A 27163-nucleotide genomic window follows, 5' to 3' on the forward strand; every position below is an offset into this window, starting at 1 on the left:
TATTTGATGAAATAAATATATATAAACATATAAATTATGTATATGGTCTGAATATTCATGACTATGTTGATCTTTCCTAGTGTGTTATTCCAACAAAATTGTTGGAAAATGCTAAGTGACTAAAACACTGATAGTCCTAAATCAATCAAGTCTACGTAAGCAGAGAAATCACACTTCTGATTCTTACCTCAACTTAGAGAACCTATGATGGAATTTGAATCATGTTGTCTGAAAAAAAAAAAAATCCAAAAATAATTATTAAAAAACTATTATCCACCATTTCCTTAAAAAAAAAGTTAAAAAACTTTTGGTCATTGTTTAACATACGAATAATGACTCTAAATAAACACTTTTAAAAAATTATATATATATATATATATAGACAGATATGATTAATGAAAATTTTACAAAAATAAATACTTATAGAGCCATCTATTTTCACAACAAGTAGATATCATTATTTTCTATCATCTAGATAATATTGTAGGACCGAAAACTATCAGTATCGTGTTAATTTATGTTTAACCATTTCACATTTACTAATTAGAATGCAAAAGACAAGATATACCTTTTACAGTTTCTCAGATACTTCTGCAATCTACAAGATATCCAGTAAATCAGCTTCAGTATACATATACTGTTTGCTTCTTCTAAATCAATGCTTAACATTTAAGTAAGCAACATATGTCTTCTATGCTTCCATGTTTTTTTGCTTCCCTCGCAGAAGTAGCTTGCACGTATGAGATGCCAACCAAAAATGATCATAAGATTTCTCACCTTAAGGCTATTCAATACTAAAAATAATGTGAAATTGAAGTATAAAACAACTTAAAAATAATAAATAAACAAATAAAATAAAAGCACAGAAACAACTTTAGTTTGATCTCTTAATATCCAATGTGCAGCATGCAAATGATTTTGAATAGGTGCATCAAGAAATTGAGACAATTGTGTCAGAAACCTTTGACATAGCTGTCTGATTTATAGCAAATGAAGAAGAAAATAGGAAGAAGAAAATGAGAAGAAAAAGAGAAGACTAAAGTCCAGAAGAGAAATAGATAATTAATTTTATTACTATTTCTGTTGTCTTTATAAGTCATGAAACAGAGTCCTTTATAGGTGTAATATCCGGACCCAAAAATCGGTCTGGGATAATTCTTTTTATTTATAAAAGTGTATATATAATTGATTTAATTTTTATTTTAATTTAACTTTATTTAAATTATTGAGAAAAAAACAAAATATGGACGAAATTGAAAATAATTTTAGAAAAAATGGGTGAAATTTTGAATAAATGGGGTATTTTTAAAAGAAAACTTAAAAATATGGGAAAATATCGCAAAAAAAAAAAATTTGGCCACATGGGACAGCCCAGTCAGCAGTCTCGGCGAACCAGAGCATGCCGCGTGACAAGACACACTGACATCAGCGCCACGCAGGCGATCCGCGTGCTTGGGGATCCGATGGTCCCGATCACATCCCATGCGCACGGACGGCTATGATGTTTTCCCTCTTCAGGCGCGATCGAACAGACGAGACCAATCGTAGTGAACGGTTCAGACTCGACTATGCAATCGGCCTAAACAGGCAACAATCAGACGACTCTCGTTACTCCACGTCGATGCAAACAGACGGCTTAGATCGACGCGAGATGGGTATTTAAACATTGCATCTCAAGAAACCATAACCCTAGTCATACATGCTCTCGCCGGAGAAGAAGAACCAGACACCGGAGAAGGATTGTCAAAAAAGATAAAAAAAAATCTTACCCGCTCAAAATTCGATTCTAAGTCTTCTTGTGGCCATATTGGAGCAAAAGGGACGACGAGTGAGGCGAAAACTGCGAACAAAGCCTGGCGGAGCCGCCGTGGCCAAAACCTTAAAACTCCTCTGATGAGCCCCTTCCCGTTTTCTGTTTCACACAATTTTTTGACCATTGTGTTCACTGTCATTTTCTGTGTAGGTTAGCCGAAGAAGAAACCCCAGTCGCGAAGGAGAACTGACGAAGCCGCTGTACCCAGAGACCCCCCTCCCCACTGATAGGTTCGGTTTCTTTTGATTTTCTGGCCAACCAAGGCCTTTTAACGTATTTTTTCGCAGGGTTATGTGCCAAAATGGTCAAAATCGACCAAAACCGACCATGTCGAGGTGAACCGCTACCGTCAGTGGTGGAGTTGGCACCGGAGCATGACGGCGTCGTCGTGCCGAAACCAAAAAATTAGCTAGAAAGGGTTTTCAACACCAATTTTGGGTTTTTTTGAGTGTTTTTAGGTATATGACAAGTAGTTTAATTCCCGCATGAAAAATTCAAGAAATTCAGGACCTGTTAGGAGGCGTAGTAGATAGTACGATATTTTAAAATACCAATTCGGGTAATGATCCCTCACTCTATTCTTTGTTATGGTAAATTGAGACTTAATGATAGATAATTTTGTGTTTTGTAAAAATTAAAAAAATCTTAAAAATAATTACAAGTCATTAGTGGAGCCAGAACTGGTTAGTTCATATTTGTTCTGATTCCTTCTTTTTTTTTGTACTACTTAAACTACTTACTATTATATTGTGCATATTTAAATTGATATTTTTTATGGTCTTCTTGATTATTTGGTTATTTGGTTCCTCCTGTATTGTTTATTTGATATTCTGATTATTTGGTTATTCGGTCATGCTAAACTATATCGCTTACTTGGGTGCCGCTTGAATTAATCGTTGATTATGAAATGAGATGTTGGTATGCATTGGTGGTTGTTTGGATGATAAAAATCTATATAAATGAAAGGTTGTTGGGTATCTTGAGAAATGGTGGACGGGTTTGGTACATAGAGAACCCTACCATGAACATTACCTCAGCGGACGGGGTTGAGAAGTCTCATACCGTAAGGGTTTTGGAAGATATGACTCACCCTCATATCGGACAGGGTATCGAGACAATGGTGTTTTTGGAGTCCATTACCGAACGGGATATAGGGTCGGCCGAGTTAATTGTCAAATTTTAACACTGAATCTGCGAGTATAGGGATATCCCTATGGGTACTTAGGGGTCCCAATAAGTAGCTTAAAGGAAGAATTGTTAATCTTATACATGAAAATAAAATGTCATTTGGATATTTGTCTTCATAGATTGATTTTAGAAAAAATTGTGATGGTAAGTATCATATATAACGTTTTAAAATTAAATGTATTTTCTTAACGTAAGGACTTTATTAGTTATTTTTTTTATTTTTACCAACCTTCGATTTTTCGTATCAGTGATTAATGTAATATCCTTACTAGGGTAGTATACCTCACTTTTTTATTAACCATTTCAGATTAAGAATATTAAGATCCAAATCCCGATCAGTAAGAAGATCATGAGTAGTTTATCTCCTACACTTCCTTCAAGTGCTAGTGAAGGTTACCCATAGGATATCTATTTATTTATTTTTTTAAACTATCGTTTGTCTTTTTATGAATCACATAGAAGAGATATTCTCGTAATCCTATTAGACATTTCAATTTATTATGTAAGGACTGTAAACCCTAACATTATTATTCACTTCTACATTTAAAAAATAAATTCATTTCTTTTAAGTTCTAGGTCATTACAGTTGGTATCAGAGTCGCGTTTCTCGGAACCTTTTCTTACACAAAAATTTAAAAACACCAAATACAACTATCAGTCAATCCTTTCTTGTGAAATATAAGTATAAGGATATGAAGAGAGGAAAACTCCCACTAAACCGAGCAACCCGGGATGTTTTGCTTTGAGAGAATGTTGACCGACTATTTGAGATGTTGAAGAGACTTATCTCTACCCAACAGGCCTGGAAAGGTATGAGGGAGCTATCTGACCCTCCCCCACTACCATAATTTGAGCTACCCTTGCAGTGGAGAGATTCATAGCCTCCCTGGTACAACTCTTCTCTTCCACGTATCATCCGGTACTGCCACAGTATAATCTGGTGCCTCTGCCATATCATCCAGCACCACCACAGGGTTACCCAGTCCCTCCACAACACAATGCAGTCCCTCTTCCACGGGACTCAGTTTCACCCATGATGGACCCAGACTATATTGAAAGGTACAAAAGACTAAACTCATCTACTTTTACAAGAGCATCATCTTTCGAAGAGGCCGAATATTGGTTAGCTGAGACAGAGAAGGTCTTCGTGACTCTTAGGGTGGTTCTTGAAGAGAATATTGTACTTGTCACCTACATGTTCGTAGGAGAGGCAGGTTGCGAGTGGCAGCTCAAGCAAGCCACCCTGCCCGTTCTAGTCACTTAGGAATAGTCCCTAATGACTTGTAATGTAGATTACCTCCTAGAGCACCTTCGACATTTGAAGAAAATGGAGTTTACACACTTAATTCAAGGTGATATGACTATGTCAGAGTATGCCTGAAAGTTTTTAGAGTTGGGCTGGTATTCCCTCAAGAGTATGATAGATGAAGGCAGGAAGGCAAAGAAGTTCGAGTGAGGCCTCCATCTTGAGATCAGACAACAGTTGTACGTACTTGAGCTAAACGCCTACTCAGCTGTCTTGGCCAGGGTATAGTTAGTAGAGAGAAACCTTTGTATCTTCTCTCCAGCAGTGAAAAATTCCAAACCTCCGGTTTCTCACCGCAGACCAGCACCCATTGTACCAGTTCAGCAGAGCAAGAGGTCTAAGCTAGTGACTCAGGCTCCAACAACAGGACACGGTAAGATTTGTTAGCATTGTGGCAAGGATTATGGAGATGGACCCTGCTATCATCTCAATAATACCTACTGCATATGTGAGAGTGTCCTATGAAATCAGAATCAGGCCAGACCTCTTGTCCAGGGTAGAGTTTACAATCTCATCTAGTAGGATGTTGAAGCCTACCCGAATGTGATACATGGTACGTACATTATCTGTAACCACCTTGCACTTGTTTTGATTGATACTGGTGCTTCACATTCATTTGTCTCACATGCTTTTACACAAAACTAATATATTACCTGAGAAACTTAATTTTTTGCTATTTGTGTCTACTCTTGGAAGTAGGACACTAGTACGGAAGGTTATGTTGGAGATATAAGTATTATGCCAACGATCTAGTTATTCGTATAATATATTGAATACATTATTATTTGATAATTTATTTTAATATATGACAATATTATTTTATTATTATATCGTTTAATTTATGTGATACAGTTCTTAATTAAATTTATAAGTTTTACATCAAGATGAAGATCTTGATAATGAGAGTAAAATATTTTACGATTTAATTTAAAATACTCTTAGTCGTTGGATCATCAAAATGGGACATTAATGATCCAATAAGACTAATATATATGTGATAGTCTCTATAAGATAAAGATTAGTTGATCTTATTAACTAAATCACATATATACATTATGCATATGGAGATATGATCAATGAACTGACCCAATTGAGAATTTCTAATGGTTAATATTACCTTAACCAATCATTAGAGTATTCTTCTCTAAAAGGAAGATAAGGGTAAAAAGAAGCCCAAGAGGTCCGCTGCACCTAAGGGTGGTGTGACCAAACCCAAAGGTAAGATGAAAGTTGATCAATCTGATGCTGAATGTTTATTCTGTAAAAAGAAAGGGCATTAAAAGAGAAACTGCAAGGAGTATCTTGCATCTCTGAAAGATAAGAAACAAAGTAAGACCTTAATGAAAATTGTTTTCATATTTCTTTAACTTTTATTAATCTGTCTATATGAGTATTAGATACCGGTAGTCATTTTAATATTTGCAATACGTTGCAAAAACTACAGATTAATAGAAGATTGAAGAAAGGAGAAGTTAATCTTCAAGTTAGTAATGATGTAAAAGTTGCAGCTCTAGCTGTAGGATCAATTTCTCTTAGAATGCCTACAGGTAAGGTACTTTTGTTCGAGGATTGTTATTACGTTCCTAAATTTGTTTCGAATATAATTTCAATATTTTTTTTAGACCAACATAGTTTTCGTATTATTTTGAATAATAGAGTTTGTTCTATTTATCATGGTGATGATTTGTATGTAAATGGTTATCTCCAACATGGTATTTATGTCTTACCTTATATGAATGAAAGCTCAATTTTGCATGTTTCTAGTTTTAAGAGAAAAATATATGATCAAGTAAACTATACATATCTTTGGCATTGTAGGCTTCGTCATATTGGAGAGAAAAGAATAAGCAAGTTGTACAAGAAATGGTGCCTTAACAAATATGATTATGAATCATATCCAACTTATGAATCTTGTGTAAAAGAAAAATTGACCAAATCTCTATTTGTTAGAAGTGGAAAAAGAGCTTCTGAATTATTAGAACTAATTTATACTGATGTTTATGGTCGTACGAAAATTCAACCCAGAAAAGGATATTCTTACTTTATCACTTTCACTAATGATATGTCAAGATATGGATTTGTGTATCTTATGAAACATAAATATGAGTTTTTTGAAATGTTCAAAAGATTTCATAGTGAAGTTAAGAAACAGACAGACAAATGCATTAAAGTGCTAAGGTCTGATAGAGGATGAGAATATCTCAATGATGATTTTACTATATATCTCAAAGAGAATGGAATTATCCCACAATGGACCCTTCCTGGGACACCACAACACAATGGTGTGTTCGAAAGAAGAAATCGAACCTTATTAGATATGGTGAGATCAGTGACGGGGTTTACAGATCATCCAATTAATTTATGAGGATATGCTTTAAAAACTGTAGCGTATTTGTTAAATAAAGTATCCACTAAATCAGTCTCTACAACACCATATGAGATATAGAAAAGGCATAAATCGAGCCTTAAGCACATTAAAATTTGGGTTTGTCCAGCTTATATTAAGATATTACTAACTGATAAGCTTGACTCAAGATCTGATAAGTGCATATTCATTAGGTATCCTAAAGAAATAATAGGATATTATTTCTATCACCCATCTGACCATAAAGTGTTTGTGGCCAAGGGAGCAACCTTTTTGGAAAGGAAATTTCTTTTTGAAGGAAATTATGGTGAAAAAACTGAACTTGATGAAGTTTAAGAAACTAATGAAGCAATACAAGAAGAGGATCATGAGAAGCAAGTTGAGTAACCTTTATAAGATATTTTGAAGATGACAAGGAAGTTATCATCTTTAATGGTTGAGATTCAAGAAATAAGCATTGTTCAAGGACTAGTTAATGAACCTGTTCAAAATCATATGAACAATAGCCTAATCTAGTACAAAGTGAGCAAGTTGTACACGAACCTCTTAGAAGATTTGGTAGACAACGTCGTGCACCAGACAGGTTAAATCTTTTAGTGCAAGATGATGTAACAAATGAGGTTAATCATGATGATGATGACCCAAAGACCTATGAAGAGGCTATGCAAGGTTTTGATTATGAGAAATGGATAAAGGCTATGAAATCTGAAATAGAATCCATGAAGGTAAACAAAGTTTGGACCTTGGTTAAAACTTTAAATGATGTAAAGTATATTGGTTGTAGATTGTATTTTTAAGAAAAAGATTGGAGCAGACGAAAAAGTGGAGACCTATAAAGCACGTCTTGTTGCTAAGGGGTATCATCAAAAGGAGGGAATCAATTATGACGAAATATTTTTTCCTGTAGCAATGCTCAAATCAATTCAGATTCTACTTTCTGTAGATGCATACTATAATTATGAGATATGATAAATGGATGTGAAAACAGCTTTCCTAAATGGTGAGTTGGAAGAGGATGTGTATATGACACAACCTGAAGGTTTCATATACCCATCTGATCATGATAAAGTCTGTAAGCTACATAGATCCATTTATGGATTAAAACAAGCATCTCGGAGTTGGAATATTCATTTTAACAAAACAATTGAAAAGTTCAATTTTGTCAAATGTGAAGAGGAACCTTGTGTATACAAAAAGTTTAGTGGGAGTATGATTATTTTCTTAGTATTGTATGTAGATGATATATTACTCATTGGGATTACATACCAGTATTACAAAATATAAAGATTTGGCTATCTGAATAGTTCTCCATGAAAGACTTGGGAGAAGCAACTTATATATTGGGAATAAAGATCTATAGAGATAGATCTAAGAAGTTGTTTGGACTTTCCAGTCTATGTACATTGACACCATTTTAAAGAGGTTTAATACGAAAAATTCTAAAAGGGGCTATCTACTGATAGGCACTGGAATCACTTTAAATAAAGAGAATTGCCCTAAGATCTCTGAAGAGATAGAAAGAATGGGTAGAGTCCCGTATGCTAATGCAATGGGAGCTATCATGTATACAATGACATGTACACGTCTTGATGTAGCTTATGAACTAGGAGTGACTAGCCGATATCAGACAAATCCTGGTGATGAATATTGAAAAGTGGTAAAGACCATTCTTAAGTACTTGAGAAGAACTAAAGACCAATTCCTCATGTATGGAGAATCTGAGTTAAAACTGGAAGGTCATACCAATGCAAGTTTTACTTCAGATAAAGATGATAGCAAATCTAAATCTGGTTATGTGTTCACCTTAAATGGTGGTGCAGTGAGTTGGAAAAGTTCCAAACAAGCTATGGCAACTGATTAAGTGGCCGAATCAGAATGTATAGCGGCAAGTGAAGCTGCTAAAGAAGTTGTTTGGATGAAGTTCTTAACTGAACTTGGTGTGGTTCCTTCAATAGAAGGTCCAGTTCCATTATTGTGTGACAATACTGGAGCGATCGCTCAAGTAAAGGAGCCGAGATCGCATCAAAAGTCCAAACACATTCTGCGTAGATACCACTTGATTAGAGAAATCATTGAATGTGGGGACGTTGAAATTCAAAAGGTTGATGGAAAGGATAATGCAGCTAACCTGTTCACTAAGGCTCTTGGTGTAAAGGAGTTTGACAAGCATAAGTGGAAGTTATAAATGAAGTACATGACAAGTTGGATCTAGTGTAAGTGGGAGATTGTTGGGGATATAAGTGTTATGCCTACGATTCAATTATTCATGTAATATATTGAATACATTATTATTTGACAATTTATTTTAATATATAACAATTTATTTTAATATATAAATTATTTGTTTAATTTATGTGATAAAGTTCTTAATTAAATTTATAAGTTTTACATCAAGATGAAGATCTTGATAATGAGAGTAAAACCTTTTACTATTTAATTTAAAATATTCTTAGTCGTTGGATCATTAAAATGGGACATTAATGATCTAGTAAGACTAATATATATGTGATAGTCTCTATAAGATAAAGATTAATTGATCTCATTAACTAAATCACATATATAGATTGTGCACATAGAGATATGATCATTGAACCGACCCAATTTAGAATTTCTAATGGTTAATATTATCTTAAACTATCAATAAAGTATTCTCTTATTTTGATGAGATGTAAGAATTTTCTTAGACCTGATATATTCATAGTAATTGATAAGTCATTTATTATACTTTGATTTTAGACACCTATAGTCATAGAACTGTAGTTGAAAGGATATTGAGTGTAATTAAATACTTGTAGAATTAATGATTGGTCAAGACAGAATCAATCAATTTGAGTAATAAGTTTAAACTCTATGTTGTTATTTATTATCATGACTAAATTAAGACCTTAGTCAGAGCAGTTGAATAAATGAATAAAAGAGTTTTTTATGTCATTCATTGGTCAATTATAATTGACATGAAATATAGTTGGTTACCTATTGGAATTTAACGGTTAAACCATATTCTATGGTTAACCCGAAACAATAATGACGGAAGGAAGTATTACATAATTCTTTAGCAAGTTCTTAAGAGTAATTGTGCATTTCAAACTATCTGGTCGTTGAGAAGTATTGTTAGATGTCAACCTTAATTAGTAAATTAGTTTGACTAATTTGTTATCGGTTTAGTGTTGAACCTATGGGGTTGCACACTAACGAGTGTTCTGACTTTTACTGAATAGATTAATTATTTTAATTATTTGAGAATTAAATTAAAGAATTTAACTTAATCAAATAAATAAAAATTTTGATCTAAATGGAATATTATTATATTTTTTACTAGCATCGAGAATATAATTAATATTTGAGATAAATTAAATTTTTTATTTTTTAAATAGAAAATTAATATTTATATTTTGGTTATTATATTATTAGTGTAATAATATAATATGTGTGGCTATTATAATAATTGAGATTATTGTAAAATTTAATTTGAAATTAAATTGGTTTATAAAATTATTTTATTAAATAATAATTATTAAAAAAGATAAACATATATATATGAGATATATATGTAAATATTTAGGTGTTAAAAAGAAAAAAAATGGTGGATGAATCCAAATAAATTTGGACATCTACAGGGAGAGTCCAAAAGCAACTCCTCCACCCATGTCACCTATATATATGTATATGATATATATTTATAGGTGTAGAGGTTTTGAAAAGATGTGGGGAGGAGAACTAGAAAAGGTAGCCACACACTAAAAAGAAAAACTAGAGAATTTTTCTGTTAAAAGTTTTGTGAGAAAATTTTAACACATCAATTTGTCCGTGCATTCTGTTAATCAAAGAGTTGAACAGCAAAGGTTGGTTTCGGTGTGAATACGCATAGAGTGTTCATGTTTTCAAACAATTTTAATTTGAGAATCTGCTGACAGGTATGTTTTATATTTAATTTTTGACCTGCAATATAATTTTCAAGCACAAATAGATCAGATTGGATTATTTTTATATTTCGTTGCATGTTATGCACATATTACAATTCATCAGGTTATATATAAAGCTTGTATCATAGATATAGCAGATAGAAAACTAAGTGTGAACCTGATAGAGATTAACACGGGAAACTTTGATGTAATTCTGAAAATGAACTGGTTAGCGACATATCACGCCACTGTAGATTGTTTTCAGAAGAAATTTGTATTCGACCCTATTAGAGAAGATTATATACAAAGCTTGTATCATAGATATAGCAGATAGAAAACTGAGTGTGAACCTGATAGAGATTAGCACGAGAGACTTTGATATAATTCTGAGAATGAACTGGTTAGCGGCGTATCACACCACTACAGATTATTTTCACAAGAAACTTGTATTCAACCCTCCTAATGAAGAGTCATTTACGAGTTAATAAAAGTTTTAAATATCATTTACTCGTGGCAATTTTCTTATTACATAGCATTTTGACTCGGTTTTCTTCTCTACATTAGGCAAACCTAAGAAAGAAGTTTGCAATCAAGAGATCCTAGTAGTCTGAAACTTCCCGAATGTGTTTCCTGAAGAACTACCCGGACTGCTAGTAGACAAGAAAGTTAAGTTCACCATAGATCTTCAGCCTGGCACCCAGTCTATCTCGATTGCTCCTTACCGCATGAGTCATGTTGAGATAGAAGAGCTGAGAAAATAGATCAATAAATTGTAGGATAGTGGGTTCATCCAACATAGTATGTTTTCTTGGGGTGCTAGAGTCACATTTACAAGAAAATAGGATGGGGCATTAAGATTATGAATTTACTACAGGGGATTGAACAGAGTCACGATCAAGAACAAATACACCCTCCCTAGAATTGATGACCATTTTGACTAGTTATAGGGTGTTTAGGTCTTCTCTAAAATAGACTTGTATTCGGGTTACTATCAGATAAAGATTGGGGCAGAGGCCATTCCCAAGACAGCCTTCAGAACTAGATACAGACACTATAAATTCTTGGTCATGCCATTTGGATTAACCAATGCACCAGCCATTTTTATAAACTTGATGAACAGGATTTTCATATAATTTTTGGATCAATTCATCATTATGTTTATCAACAATATTTTAGTATATTCAAAAAGTAGAGAGGAACGTGTCTACCACCTGACTCAGGTTTTGTAAGTTCTTAGGGGAAAAAAATTGTATACAAAATTGAGCAAATGTGGGTTCTGCCTCAAACAGACTATCTTCCTAAGGCACACTGAGGATATGATGCTATCTGGGTGATTGTTGACTGGCTCACCAAGTCCTCTCACTTCTTGGCTATCAAGATAACCGACTCTTTAGACAAGTTAGCAAGAATCTATATCCGGAAGATAGTCAGACTATATAGAGTCCTGGTGACAATGATATCTGACAGAGACCCTACGTTTACTTTCTGGTTTTTGTCTAGTTTTCAGCCATTCATGGGAATGAAACTGTCCCTTAACATCGCATTCCACCCTCAGACTGATGGACAATCAAATAGGACAATTCGTACCTTGGAGGATATGCTCCGAGTTAATGTTTTAGACTTTAGGGGTCATTGGAATGATCACCTACCTTTGATAGAGTTCGAGTATAATAACAGCTATCAAGTAAGTATCGGCATTGCCCCGTATGAAACATTATATAGTCAACCCTATAGGTCATCGATCTGCTAGGAATAGGTGGGTAATAAAAAATTATTTGGTCCGTATCTTGTGGAGGAAATCATATAAAATAAGAAATACATAAATCAAAGAAACACAATCGCATCATCATACCAATTACAGTGTATTATCATGCATTCAAAAATTGTAAAATTAGGCAATCAGTTAAATATAGCAAACAGTAATAAGTAACCAATTCTAACTCCATTAGTAACATTTAATTAATTACGAATATTTTTTAAGTTTCATAAAATACCATATTATTTAAAATTAAACTTCAATTCCATAACGAGGAATAAGGTGAGAGATGCTTACTCGAATTGGTGTCCGAACGTTAAGTTTTTGACTGCGCTTACTGACAGTCCCTAAGTTCTCTGAATTTTCTTTCTGGAATTAAAATACGCTTAGTACCTATAAATACCCCAAAAAATCTAAAATTAGTGTTAGAAAACCTTTTTGGCCAATTCCGACACAGTGGCTCCGCCGTGCTCGGCGACTGCACCGCCACCCGCAGGGCCAGTTTGCCTTCGGGTTGGCTGTTTTCAGCAGTTTTTCGACCGATTTCAGCTGATTTTGTACCAATCGCTGCTAGAAAATATGTTAAGGGGCATCGGTTGGCCGAAAAAAGTCAAAAAACTGAAGCTTACCTGCAGTAGGGTTCTCTGGTGTAGTGGCTCCACTGGCTCACCTTAGCAGTTGGGTATTTTGCTTTTGTCAACCTGTAGAAAAAGGGATGGTGATTACAATGGTAGAAAAATTACACAAAACAAAAATCGGGAAGGGCCTTATCGGAGGTGATTTTTACTTTTTTCTATGGCGCTGCCAGGCTTTACCCGCAATTTTTGGCTCATCCGCTAGTTCTTTTGCTCTGATTTGACTATGAAAGTGTTTAAAATTGAATTTCGAGCATATGAAAAAATTTTTACCTCTTTTCGCGATCAGAGACGGCTCTGGCACGGCGGCAGGTAGCAGTCAACAAGATAGTTAAGATTAAGAAGAATATTCAGATAACTCAAAGCAGGCAGAAGAGTTATGCAGACACTCGAATGAGAGATTTGGAATTTTAGAAAGGCGATCGGATGTTTCTTAAGGTCACCTCTTTCAAAAGAATCAGTAGGTTTGGTAAGAGAGCGAAATTAAATCCCCACTTCATTTGGCCATTTGAAATCTTAAACAGGATTGATTCATCCGCCTATAGATTAGTACTATCTTCAGAATTATCCAGAGTCTATAATGTGTTTCATGTGTCCATGTTACGCAAGTACAAACCGGACTCCTCACACATCCTGTCCCACGAGCCCCTTTCATTCTAGGATGATCTATCTTATGAGGAGGTACCGGTAAACATTGTACACCGAAAGAGTAGAGTACTTCTCAACAAAGAAATTTTCTTCGTCAAGGTCTTATGGCAGAATCATACACAAGAAGAGGACACTTAGGAACTAGAATAAAACTTTAGAGCCCAGTACCCCTACATGTTCGACTGAGTACGAGGGTGACAAATTTGAAGAACCAAATTTTTCTTAAATGAGGAGAGTTGTAATACTTGAGCTCGAAAATCGACCTAGGATAATCTTTTTTATTTATAAAAGTATATATATAATTAATTTGATTTTAATTTTAATTTAATTTTATTTAAATTATTGAGAAAAAACAAAATAGGAACGAAATTGAAAATAATTTTGGAAAAAATAAGTGAGATTTTGATTAAAATGTGTATTTTTGAAAGAAAACTTGAAAACAAAGGGAAAAATTGCAACAACAAAAAATTTGACCACGTGGGACGGCCCAGTCAGCAGCCACAGTGAACCAAAGCATACTATGTGCCAAGACACGTTGACATCGATGCCACACAGGCGATCCGCATGCTTGACAATTCGAGGTCCCGATCACACCCCACGCACATGGACGACTATGATGCATTCTCTCTTCAGGCGTGATTGGATGGATGAGATCAATCGCAATGAACGGTCCAAATTTGACTATGTAATCGGCCTAAACAGGCAACGATCGGATAACTCTGCTCACTCCACGTTGACGCGAACAGACGATCCAGATCGACGTGGGATGGATATTTAAATATCGCATCTCAGGGAACCATAACTTTAGCCGCACCTGCCCTCACTGGAGAAGAAGAACCAGACGCTGAAGAAGGAGACCAACCCTCGGCTGCCACCACACTAAAGTCACCGTCAACCACCCAAAAAGGTAAAATTTTTCTCTACCTACTCGGCATTTGATTCCGAGTCTCTTTGTGGCCATATCAGAGAAAAAATGACGGCGACTGAGCCGAAAATAGCTAACAAAATCTGGTGGAGCCACCACGGCCAAAATCCTAAAATCCCTCTGATGAGCCTCTTTCCGTTTTTCATTTCACACAATTTTTTTATTATTGTATTTACCGTACTTTTCTATGTAGGTTAGCTAAAGAAGGAGCTCCAACTGCGAAGAAAAAAGAGTCGCCGCACCCGAAAGCCCCCCCGCACCTGCCCTCGCTGGAGAAGAAGAACCAGACGCCAAAGAATGAGACCAACCCTCAGCCGCCACCACACTAAAGCCACCGCCAACCACCCAAAAAGGTAAAATTTTTCTCTACCTGCTCAGTATTTGATTCCGAATCTCTTTATGGCCATATCAGAGAAAAAATGACTGCGGCTGAGCCGAAAACCGCTAACAAAATCTGGTGGAGCCACCACGGCCAAAATCCTAAAACCCCTCTGATCAGTCTCTTTCTGTTTTTCATTTCACACAATTTGTTTATTATTGTATTTACCGTCCTTTTCTATGTAGGTTAGCCGAAGAAGAAACTTCAATCGCGAAGGAGAAAGAGCCACCGCACCCGGAGGCCCCCCCCCCCGCTAGTAGGTTAGGTTTCTTTCAATTTTATGGTCAACCAAAACCCCCTACTGTATTTTTTTGCAGGGTTGCATGGCTAACCGATCAAAACCAACCAAAATTGGTTAGGCCGAGGCGAACTGCCATCGTGGGCAGCGACGCTGTGCCAGAACCAAAATTTGGCTGAAAAAAGTTTTTAATATCGATTTTGGATTTTTGGGATATTTTTAGGTATGTGACAAGTATTTTGATTCCTGTTAAAAAAAAATTAGGAAACCCAAGATCTGTTAGGAGGCGTAATAGATAGTACATCATTTCGAAATACTAATCCAGGTAAGGATCTCTCACCTTATTCTCTGTTACGGTAAATTAAGGCTTAATAATCGATAATTTTACGTTTTGTAAAAATTAGAAAAATTTTAAAAATAATTATAGGTCACTAGTGGAGACAGAATCGATTAGTTCATATTTGTCCTGATTCTTTGTTTACTTTCTTGTACTGCTTAAACTGTTTACTATTATATTATGCGTATTTAAATTGATAGTTTTTATGGTCTTCTCAATTATTTGGTTATTTGATTCTTCCTGCATTGTTTATTCAGTATTCTGATTATTTGGTTATTCAATCATGTTAAACTATATCGGTAGCTTGAGTGTCGTTTGAATTAATCGGTGATTATGAAATGAGATGTTGGTATGCATTGGTGGTTGTTTGGATGATAAGAATCTATATAAATGAAAGCTTGTTTGGTATCCTGAGAAAGGGTGAATGGACTTGATGCATAAAGGACTCTACTGTTGACATTACCTCAGTCGAAAGGGACTGAGAAGTCCCATACCGAAAGCATTTTAGGAGATATGGTTCACCCTCATACCGGACGGGGTATCGAGGAGATGGTGTTTTTAGCGCTCATTACCAGACGAGGTATGAGGTCTGTCGGGTTAATTGTCAAATCTTGACACTGAGTCCATGAGTAGAGAGATATACTTATGGGCTCCCAAGGGTCCCAGTAAGTAGATTAAACAAGAAGAGTTGTTTATTATATGCATGAAAATGAAATGTCATTTGGATATTTGTCTTTGTAGATTGATTTTGGAAAAAATGATAACGGTAAGTATCGGATATAACGTTTTAAAGTTAAATGTATTTTCTTAATGCAAAGGTTCCATTAGTTGTTTTCTGATTTTTACCAATCTTCAGTTTTCTATATCAGTTATTAGTGTGACATTCTTACTGAGTTAGTGTAGCTCATCCTTTTATTAACCATTTCAGATTAAAAAAGACCAAGATCCAGATCCCGATCAGCAAGAGGATTGTGAGTAGTTTACCTCCTGGACTCCCTTCAAGTGCTAGTGAAAGTTACCCCTAAGATATCTATTTATTTTTTTTAATTACCGTTTGTCTTTTTATAAACTATATAGAATGGACATTCTCATAGTCATATTGGACATTTCAATTCACTGTGTGAGGAATGTAAATCTAACATTATTATTCGCTTCCGTATTTAAAATATAAATTCATTTTCTTTGAGTTCCAGATCATTACAATAAGCCTTAAAGTAATAAAACAAGCAATACTAGTGGCTGTTAAGCGCGCAACGGCTGCAAAAATGAAGAGATAATTAGACCTAATTACCCCTAACCCTAAATGTTACATAAAAGACTAATTTACCCTTCTCTTTTGTTATTTCCCTTTTATAACATTAATAACCTAACAATAACCACGTCCTGAGCATGAACCTTGTCCTCAAGGTTGATTTGGGAAAACTTTTTCTTCGAGAGTCCCTTCTGAAACAATTTCCTCCATAATCATTACAGTTTTATTTGTGCAACGGTGTAATACCCTTAATTAATTTTAATGCAATTAAAATTAATGTATAAGTATAATCTTTTAGTTTTAGAATTTTTATTTAATGTAAAAATGAAGAAAATTAAATAGAGGATGAAATTGAAAATAATTTTAGGAAAAAATGGTGAAAATTTGAGTTTTGAGAGGTGTTTTTAAAAGAAAAATCAGAAACTGGAGGTCAAAATGTAATTTAAAAAAATTGTGCCACGTAGGATGCCTAGTCAGCAGCCCCGACGAACCAGAGTGCACCGCGTGGCAAGGCACGCTGACGCGGTGCTATGCGAAAGGCCACGCTAGCGATCTGCGTGCCCACGATCAGACGGTTCGGATTTGTTCCTGTGCGCACTTACGGTCCAGATATGTTCCCTCCTCAGACGCGATCGAATAGTCACGATTAAACACGATGAACGATCCAGATCCACTCCCTATTTAAACGTGATTGGACGACACAGATCAAATTGTGATGAACGGTCCAGATTCACTTCCTATTTAAATGCGATCGGACGGTCCAAATCAATTTTAAACACCCTCATGGCCAAATCAGAGCAAAAAGACCGGTGGATGAGCCAAAAACTACAAGTAAAGCCTGTCGACGCTGCCGCAAGAAGAAGTAAAAACCGCCTCCGATGAGGCCCTTTCCGATTCCCGTTTCATATAATTTTTCCACCATTATAATCACCATCCCTTTTTCTACAGGTTGACCAAAGCAAAACACCCAATTGTGAAGGTGAGTTGTAGAGTCGCCGCACTGGAGGACCTCACTGCCAGCAAGCTTCGATTTTTTGACTTTTTTCGACAAACCGAAGCTCCTTAACATGTTTTCTCGCTGGGATTGATACAAAACTGGCCGGAAACAGCCAACCCGAGATAAACCGCCGTCACGGGCGGCAGTGTCGTTGTCGAAGCACGGCGGAGCCGCCGTGCCGAAATTTCAGAATTGGCCAAAAAAGATTTCTAACACTAATTTTAGATTTTTTGGAGTATTTCTACGTACTTGAAGCGTGTTTTAATCCTCAAAGAAAAATCTATGGAACCTAGGGACCGTCAGTAGGCGCAGTAAAGAACTTAGCGTTCGGACACCAATTCGAATAAGAATCCATCACCTTATTCCCTGTTATAGAATTGAAGTTTAATTTTAAATAATATGATATTTTGTGAAACTTAAAAAATATTCATAATTAATTACAGTTTACTAATAGAGCCGAAACTGGTTACTTATTACTCTTTTCTATATTTAACTGATTACCTGATTTTACAGTTTTTGAATGCATGATAATATACTGGAATTGGTATAATGATATGATTGTATTTCCTTGATTCATGTATTACTTGTTTTATGTGATTACGGTTAAATTGGAAAATTAGAAATTAAAGGTAAATAGAAAACTATTTGATTTAGTGGATGGATGAACGGCAACCTTACTAGATATCCTAGGAGATGGTGGATGGACCGCATACATAGGGCACCCTACCGTGAACGTTGTCTCATATTGGACGGAGTATCAAGATTTGGTAATTTGATGCTCATACCGGATGGGGTATGGAGACGGCCCATTTCACCCTCATACCGGACAGAGTATTGAGGGATTGTATCTTTTGGCGCTTATACCGGACAGGATATGGGGACAGCCTGTTATTTTAAAATGTTGAATAAAGGTTCATGCGTAGTGGGAACATCCCTATGGACCCCCATGAATACTAGTAGGCTAATAAAAGAGAAAGTTGTAGTTCTGGCTGGTTGAATATAAGATTTTGATATTGTTTATATTATCGACTTTATAAGTTAGTTTTTTAAAAATCTTACCACGGTAAGTATGCGGTAAATGATTTTATTTATGATAAACGAATTTACTTAAATTAAGATCTCCATTATTTGTTTTTATGATTTCTACCAACCTTTATTTTTGTGTCGGTGAGTAGTGTTATATTCTTATTGAACTAGTACAACTCATTCTTTCATTAACCATTTCATATCAAGAGGACCAAGATCCAAAGCCCGATCCACAAGAGGGTTACGAGTAGGATGCCCAGTTGTTTATTTTTCATTGATTCTTTTGATTTTTCATTATTTCTTTTTAAATGCTCATTCCCGTAGCCCTATTAGTTAATCTGAATTATTGTGTAATGAATGTAAACCCTAACTATTTATTTCGCTTCCGCACTAAATTTATAATTTATCTCCTTTTGGAGTTTCCGGGTCATTATAGTTAATATCAGAGTCGCGTTCCTCGGAACCATTCATTACACAAAATCCTTAGGAAATACAAAAAATAATGAATTATCACTCAACTATTTCTTGTGAAATGCAGGTATAGATAGATGATGAGATGAAGACCCCCACTAAACCGAGCAGCTTGGAAGGGTTCACTTCGAGAGGATGTTGATCGGCTATTTGAAATGCTGGAGAGACTTATCATTGCCCAGCAGACCCGGGAGGAAAGGAGTGAGCTATCTGACCCTCCACCGCTGCCACAGGTTGAGCTACCCCTGCAGCGAGAGGATCCTGAGCCACCCCGGTACGACCCTACTCCTTCATAGTACCATCTAGCACCACCACAGTTGATCCGGTGCCCCAGCCACAGTACCACCCGGCACCACCACAGTATAACCTAGTGCCCCAACCGCATCACACGGTACCACCACAGTACAATCCGGTGCCCCTAACATATCATCCAGTTCCACCACAGGGCTATCCAGTCCATCCTCAGCAAAATCCAGTCCCTCTCCCACTCAACCTAATTTCTCCCATGATAGACCTAGACTACATTGAGAGGTATAAAAAATTAAATTCATCTACTTTTGCAGGGGTATCCTCTTTTGAAGAGATCGAGTACTGGTTGACTGAGACAGAGAAGGCCTTCACGACTCTTTGGGTGATTCCCAAACAGAGAGTCATACCTGCTACCTACATGCTAGTGGGAGAGACAGGTCGTTGGTAGCAACTCAAATAGGCCACCATGCTCGTTCCAGTCACTTGGAAATAATTCTTGACGACCTTTAATGCAGAGTACCTTCCAAAGTATCTCTGACATCTGAAGAAAATGGAGTTTGCACACCTGATCCAAGGTGACATGACTGTATCAAAATGTGCTCGAAAGTTCCTAGAGTTGGGCCAGTATTCCCCCTAAGAGCATGATGGATGAAGGTAAGAAGGCAAAAAAGTTTGAGTGGGGTCTCCATCTAGAGATCAGATAGCAGCTGTATGTGTTCAAACTTAGTGCGTAATCGGCTATTTTGGCCAAAGCACAACTAATAGAGAGAAACTTTCACATTTTTCCTACAGCAGTAAGGAACTTCAAGCCATCGGCTTCACACTGCAGACCAGCATCTACTGCACCTGTTCAACAGAACAAGAGACCCAGGCCGATGACTCAGCCTCCTCCTCAAATTCTAACAATAGGACGCGGTAGGACTTGCTAACACTGTGGCAGGGATCATGGGAACCAACCATGCGATCGCCTCAACAATACTTGCCGCATATATGGGAGTGTCCAGCATTATGCGAGGGAGTGCCCGAAGAACCACAACTAGGCCAGACCTCCTATACAGGGCAGGGCTTACAACCTCACTTAGTAAGGTGCAGAAGCCAACCCAGACGTGGTACAAGATACGTACACTATCTATAATCATCTTGTACATATTCTGATTGATACTAGTACCTCACATTCATTTGTTTCACATATTTTTGCATCAAACTTGAAAGTATTACCTGAAAAACTTGATTCTGTATTGTTTGTGTCTACTCCTGGGAGTATGACACTACTAGAGGAGGTTATATACAGAGTCTGTGTCATAAATATTGCATATAAAAAATTAAGTATAGACCTAATAGAGATTGACATAGGAGACTTTGGTGTAATCTTATGAATGAACTGGCTAACAGCGTATCACGCCACCGTAGATAATTTTCATAAGAAACTTGTATTCAACTCTCCTAATGATGAGTCATTTACAAATTAATAAAAATTTTAACATTTATTCCCTCATGAAAAATTTTTCTATTATCAAGTGTTTTATCGGCTATTTTCTCCAACTAGGTAAACCCAAGAAAGAAATTTGGATTCAAGAGATTTTGATAGTTTGAGACTTTTCGGATGTGTTCCCGGATGAACTACTTTGACTACTAGTGAATAGAGAAGTCGAATTCACCATACACATTCAGTCAGGCACCCAACCCATTTCGGTTGTCCTTGACCGCATTAGTCGTATTGAGATGGATGAGCTGAGGAAATAGATCAATGAATTGCAGGATAGTAGACTCATCCAACATAGTGTGTCCCCTTGGGGTGTTGGAGTCACATTTGAAAGAAATGGGGATGGGACGTTGAGGTTATGTATCGACTACAGAGGTCTGAACAGGGTCACGATCAAGAACAAGTACCTACTCCCCAGAATCAATGACATTTTTGATTAGTTGCAGGGTACCCAGGTCTTCTCCAAGATAGACCTGTGTTCAGGTTACCATCAGGTAAAGATCAAGGCAGAAGACATTCCCAAAACAGTCTTTCTAACCAGGTACGGACACTATGAGTTCCTGATCATGCCATTTGGACTAACTAATGTATCAGTCATCTTCATGGATTTGATGAACAAGATTTTCAGACAATTTCTGGATCAGTTCGTCATTATATTCATTGATGATATGTTGATCTATTCAAAAAGTAAAGAGGAGCACGCTCACTATCTGACTCAGGTTTTGCAGGTTCTTAGAGAAAAGTTGTATGCAAAGTTGAGTAAGTGTGGGTCCTGCCTCAAGTAGACTATCTTTCTATGGCACATCATATCAAAAGATAGAGTGTCAGTGAACCCCGAAAAAGTTGAGGCAGTATTCGGCTGAAAAAAATTGATATCGGTCAAGGAGATCTGTAGCTTTCTAGGGATGGTAGGTTATTACCGCAGGTTTGTGGAAGGCTTTTCTAGTCTAGCTGCTCATCTGACTCGGCTCACAAAGAAAAACGTCAAGTTTGAGTGGAACGAGAACTGTGAAAGGAGTTTTTCAGAATTAAAGAAACGGTTGACTACTGCACATGTGTTGGCCTTGCCGAACAGGTCGGGTGGATATACAGTTTATAGTGATGTCTCCTACCTGGGGTTGGGTTGTGTTCTGATGTAGCATGGGAAGGTTATGACCTATGGGTCCAGACAATTGAAGAGTCATGAGAAAAACTACCACACCCATGACTTAGAACTTGCCGCAATTATCCATACCTTGAAGACTTGGCACCATTACTTGTATGAGGAGACCTTCCAGATCTATATCGATTATAAGAGCTTGAAACACATATTCACTCAAAAGGATCTCAACATGCATAAGAGAAGATGGATAGAACTCCTCAATGACTATGATTGCAACATCTTGTATCATCCGGGTGAAGGCAACATGATAGCCGATGCACTCAATAGAAAAAATGCAGGCATATTAGCTCACTTGATAGTTTCAGAATGCAGGGTAATAGGGGCCACACAACAGGTATGACTTCAGGACCTGAAGAGAGTCACATGTTTGGCCCACCTGATTATTCAACTTGAGTTGATGCAGAGAATAAATGAAGCTCAGTCTGCCGATTCTACCCTAGTAGCCTTCAACAAAGATGCAGAATAGGGAGTTAATTCAAAATTTTGAGTCTTTATCGATGGGTTCTTTAGATTTCAGGAGAGAGTGTGCATTCCAGGTGACATTGAGTTAAAAATGAACATCATGACAGATGTCCATATCTCAAAGTTTGTCATGCATTCTGAAAGCACTAAGATGTATCAAAGTATGCAATCTCAATTTTGATAGAACGGGATGAAAAGAGATGTGACCGACTTTGTTTCCAAGTGTTTGGTATGTCAGCAGGTCAAGACAAAGCATTCAACGTCCAGGCGAACTACTTCAGCCATTACAAATTCCAGAGTGGAAGTGAGAACATATCACAATGGATTCCGCGACATGATTGCCTAGGGCGCACTCGGGACATGACGTCATTTGGGTAATTATTGATCAGCTCACCAAGTCTTCCCACTTCTTAGCTATCAGGATGACCGACCCCTTGGATAAACTAGAAAGAATGTACATCCGGGAGATAATCAAGTTACATAGAATGCTAGTGACAGTAGTATCCGACAGGGACCCCATGTTCACTTTTCAGTTCTAGTCTAGTTTTCAGCAAGCCATGGAAACGAAATTATCCCTTAGTACTGCATTCCACCCTCAAACCGATGAAAAATCAGAAAGGACGATCCGCATACTAGAGGATATGCTCCGAACTTATGTTATTGACTTCGGGGGCCATTGGGATGATCATTTACCCCTAATAGAGTTCGCTTACAATAACAACTATCAAGCAAGTATTGGCATGGCTCTGTACAAGGCACTATATGGTCGCCCATACAGATCGATGATCTATTGAGAAGAAGTGGGTGATAAAAAACTGTTCGACCCAGATCTTATAGAAGAGACTGCAGCCAAAATAGTTAAGATCAGGAAGAATATTCAGACGGCTCATAGCAGGTAGAAGAGTTATATAGACACCCGGAAGAGAGATTTAAATTTTGAAAAATGTGATCGGGTGTTCCTTAAGGTCACTCCTCTCAAGAGAATCAGTAAGTTTAGCTTTAGCAAGATGGGGAAACTAAATCTCCAATTTATTGGGCCATTTGAAATCTTAGACAAAATTGGCACCACCGTCTACAGACTAGCACTGCCTCCAGAACTATCCAATGTCCATAATGTGTTCCATGTGCCCATACTACGCAAGTACAACTCAGATCCCTCTCACGTCCTAGCCAACAAGCCCATTTTACTCCAGGATGATCTGTCCTATGAGGAGATATCGATCGGCATTGTGGACCGAAAGAGCAGAGTACTTCGCAATCAGAAAATTTCATTCATTAAGGTCTTATGGCAGAACCACACACCGAAAGAGGCCACATGGGAGATAGAATCAGACTTCAGACCCCAATATTTCCAATTGTTTGATTGAGTGAGAGGGAGACAAATTTGAGGGACCAAATTTCTTTTAAGAATGGGAGTTGTAATACCGTTAATTAATTTTAATTAAATTAAAATTAATGTATAAATATATTTTTTTATTTTTTGAATTTTTATTTAATGTAAAAACGAAGAAAATTAAATTGATGATGAAATTGAAAATAATTTTAGAAAAAATGGGTGAAATTTTGGGTTATAGGGGTGTTTTTAAAAGAAAAATCAGAAACTGATGGTCAAAACGTAATTTAAGAAAATTATGCCACGTAAGACGCTCAGTCAGTAGCTCCAACGAACCGTAGTGCACAGTGTGGCAAGGCACACTGATGCAGTACCACACGGAAGACCACACTGGTAATCCGCATGCCCGCAATTGGACGATCTAGATTTGCTCATGTGTGCACAGACGATCCAGATCCATTCCCTCCTCAGACGCGATCGAACGGTCACGATTAAACGCGATGAACGGTCCATATCTACTTCCTATTTAAACGCGATCGGACAGTGCAAATCAAATCGCGATAAATGGTCCAGATTCGCTTCTTATTTAAACGCGATCGGACGATTCAGATCAAATACGATAGACGACTCATATTAAAAAGAAACGGATATAAATACCCCTCTTCACATCAAACCCTAACCCTAGTCGCCAGACCCCTCCTCGCCCCCCCCCCCCCCCCCCTCCCCGCCCCCGCTCGCCGGAGAAGAAAGCCAGTCGTTAAATTGGGAAATTGAAAATAGGAGGTAAACGGAAAATTGTTTGATTTAGTGAATGGATGAACGACAACTTTACTGGATATCCTAGGAGATGGTGGACGGACTGGATACGTAAGGAACCCTATTGTGAAAGTTGTCTCATACCAAATGGGGTATCGAGAATTGGTAATTTGGCGCTCATACCGGACGGGGTATGGGGACGGCCCATTTTACCCTCACCGGACGGGGTATTGAGGGATGGTATCTTTGGCACTCATGCAGGACAGGGTATGGGAACGGCCCGTTATTTGAAAATATTGAATAAAAGTTCACGCATAGTGGGGACATTCCTATGAACCCCCATAGCTACTAGTAAGCTGATAAAAGATAAAGTCGTTGTTCTGACTAATTGAATATAAGATTTTGATATTATTTATGTTACTGACTTTATAAGTTGATTTTTTAGAAATCTCGTTACAGTAAATATAGGGTAAATGATTTTATTTATGATAAACAAATTTACTTAAATTAAGAGCTCCATTAGTTGTTTTTATGATTTCTACCAACCTTCATTTATATGTCGGTGAGTAGTGTGATATTCTTACTAAGCTAGTATAACTCATTCTTTTATTAACAATTTCATATTAAGATAACCAAGATCCAGAGCTCGATCCATAAGAGGGTTGCGAGTAGGATGCCCAGTTGTTTATTTTTCATTTATTTCTTTAATTTTTCGTTATTTTTTTTAAAATGGTCATTCCCGTAACCCTATTGGGTAATCTGAATTATTATATAAGGAATTTAAACCTTAACTATTTATTTTGTTTCCGCACTAAATTTATAATTTATCTCCCTTTGGAGTTTTCAGGTCGTTACAAATGATGTTTAGGGAAGTATAGGTCTCCACACTTGTAGCAAGTAGTTGTTGCTCTTCTAGGTTCTGTATCTTTTCGGAGCGGTTGGTCATTATTTCTTGTTTTAGATACTTTCGTAATTTTAGCCATTTTAATAGGATAAGAACTTTGAGACAGTTTTATAATATATTATTCTTGAAGTAGAGTCTGTTCAAATGCTTGATTAAGAGTTTGTGGTTTGAGAAGTCTTAACATGGCTTGTAATTGTGGCCTGAGACTACTGATAAAGGTATATATAAAAAATCTTTCTGAAAGCATTGGGTTTTCTGCATTCATAAGAGAATATAATTGTACAAATTGTTCTTGGTAGTTGAGAACAGTACCTATTTGAGATAACTTGATGAACTCCTCTATGAAATCCTTTCACAATGATCCTCTAAATCTATAACAAATTCTTCCACAAAATACTCTCAGTCTACGGCATTAATTTTGGCTTGCCACCCATGCTATCATTTATCAGTCACTCCCAAATATAACAATGCAATCTCTACCTTATGCTCATCAAGTGTCGTAGATCATAAAATATTTTTCGCACCTTTGAATCCACCCGTGGGGGTTTATTCCTTCAAAAAGTGGGATTTTCACTTTAGGAAGTAAAAACATATGGGTAGAATTGGTTCTATGCATAGAATGCATTAGATCGGTCCGGTTCGAACTAGTTTGAGCAGCAATCGGGTCGGGCTGGTTTAGACCGAGTCAAGTCAGTTCGGCCCAGTTCAACTCGAGTCCATTCGAGTCGATTCGGGCTGATTCTGTCTGCTTCATCCACAGAACTGGACTTAAAGGGTCAAAACCCTTCTATAGAACTATGCACGCTGCTCGGGGGCACAGTAGAAGGATGGCCTCCGCTTGAGAGAGGAAGCAAACCTCCCTCTTTGCGCGCACCTGTCGCTCATTTCGACCAGTCAGCCATGGGCATCTGATCATCATTCGTGCCGATCAAAAAGGGAAACAGATCTCCATCCTTGCGTGCATCTATCGACAGCTTTGGCCAGTCTTCTGAGGGTGTCTTGCGAAGCCATGCCATGATGGTGTTCATCTGTTGGGGGAACTCCCTCCTCATTTCATATACCTCTTCCATGAAGGAGGTAAGTTTATGATCAACATCCTTCACGATAAGTTCGGATGTTTCGAGATTCTCTCGTTTGGCCACTATCGTGGCCTTTCCTTTTAACCAAGTACAGGTTGCGACTCCGACAAAGGATTCGGCCAGTTTCTACTATGATACCACCTTGTCAGAAGCCTTTAACATTATTATCTGATTTGAAGCAAATGAAAAAGAAAGGACAAAAAAGAATAGGAGAAGAAGAACAGAAGACCGAAGTCCAAAAGAGAAATAGATAGTTAATTTTATTACTTTTTCTGTTATCCTTATAAGCCATGAAACAGAGCCCTTTATAGGCCTTAAAGCAATAAAATAAGCAATATTAGCGACCGGAATCATGCGGCCATTAAACATGCAGCAGCAGCCGTGGGATGAGATAGTGGCTGTGAAAATGAAGAGATGATTAGGGTTAATTACCCCTAACCCTAAATGTTACGTAAAAGATTAATTTACACTTTTTTTTGTTATTTCCCTTTTTCACC

The 27163-nt window shown here is 36.9% G+C and overlaps 1 pseudogene; it reads left to right on the forward strand.

Moving 5' to 3' along the window:
• The first annotated feature begins 7943 nt into the window (after positions 1–7943).
• LOC148253089 (secreted RxLR effector protein 161 pseudogene) lies at positions 7944–9474 on the forward strand (annotated as a pseudogene).
• Positions 9475–27163: the final 17689 nt, after the last annotated feature.

This window comes from Carica papaya, chromosome 7 (assembly GCF_054855325.1).
Source record: "Carica papaya isolate Zhongbai chromosome 7, ASM5485532v1, whole genome shotgun sequence".
NCBI classification, from domain to species: domain Eukaryota; kingdom Viridiplantae; phylum Streptophyta; class Magnoliopsida; order Brassicales; family Caricaceae; genus Carica; species Carica papaya.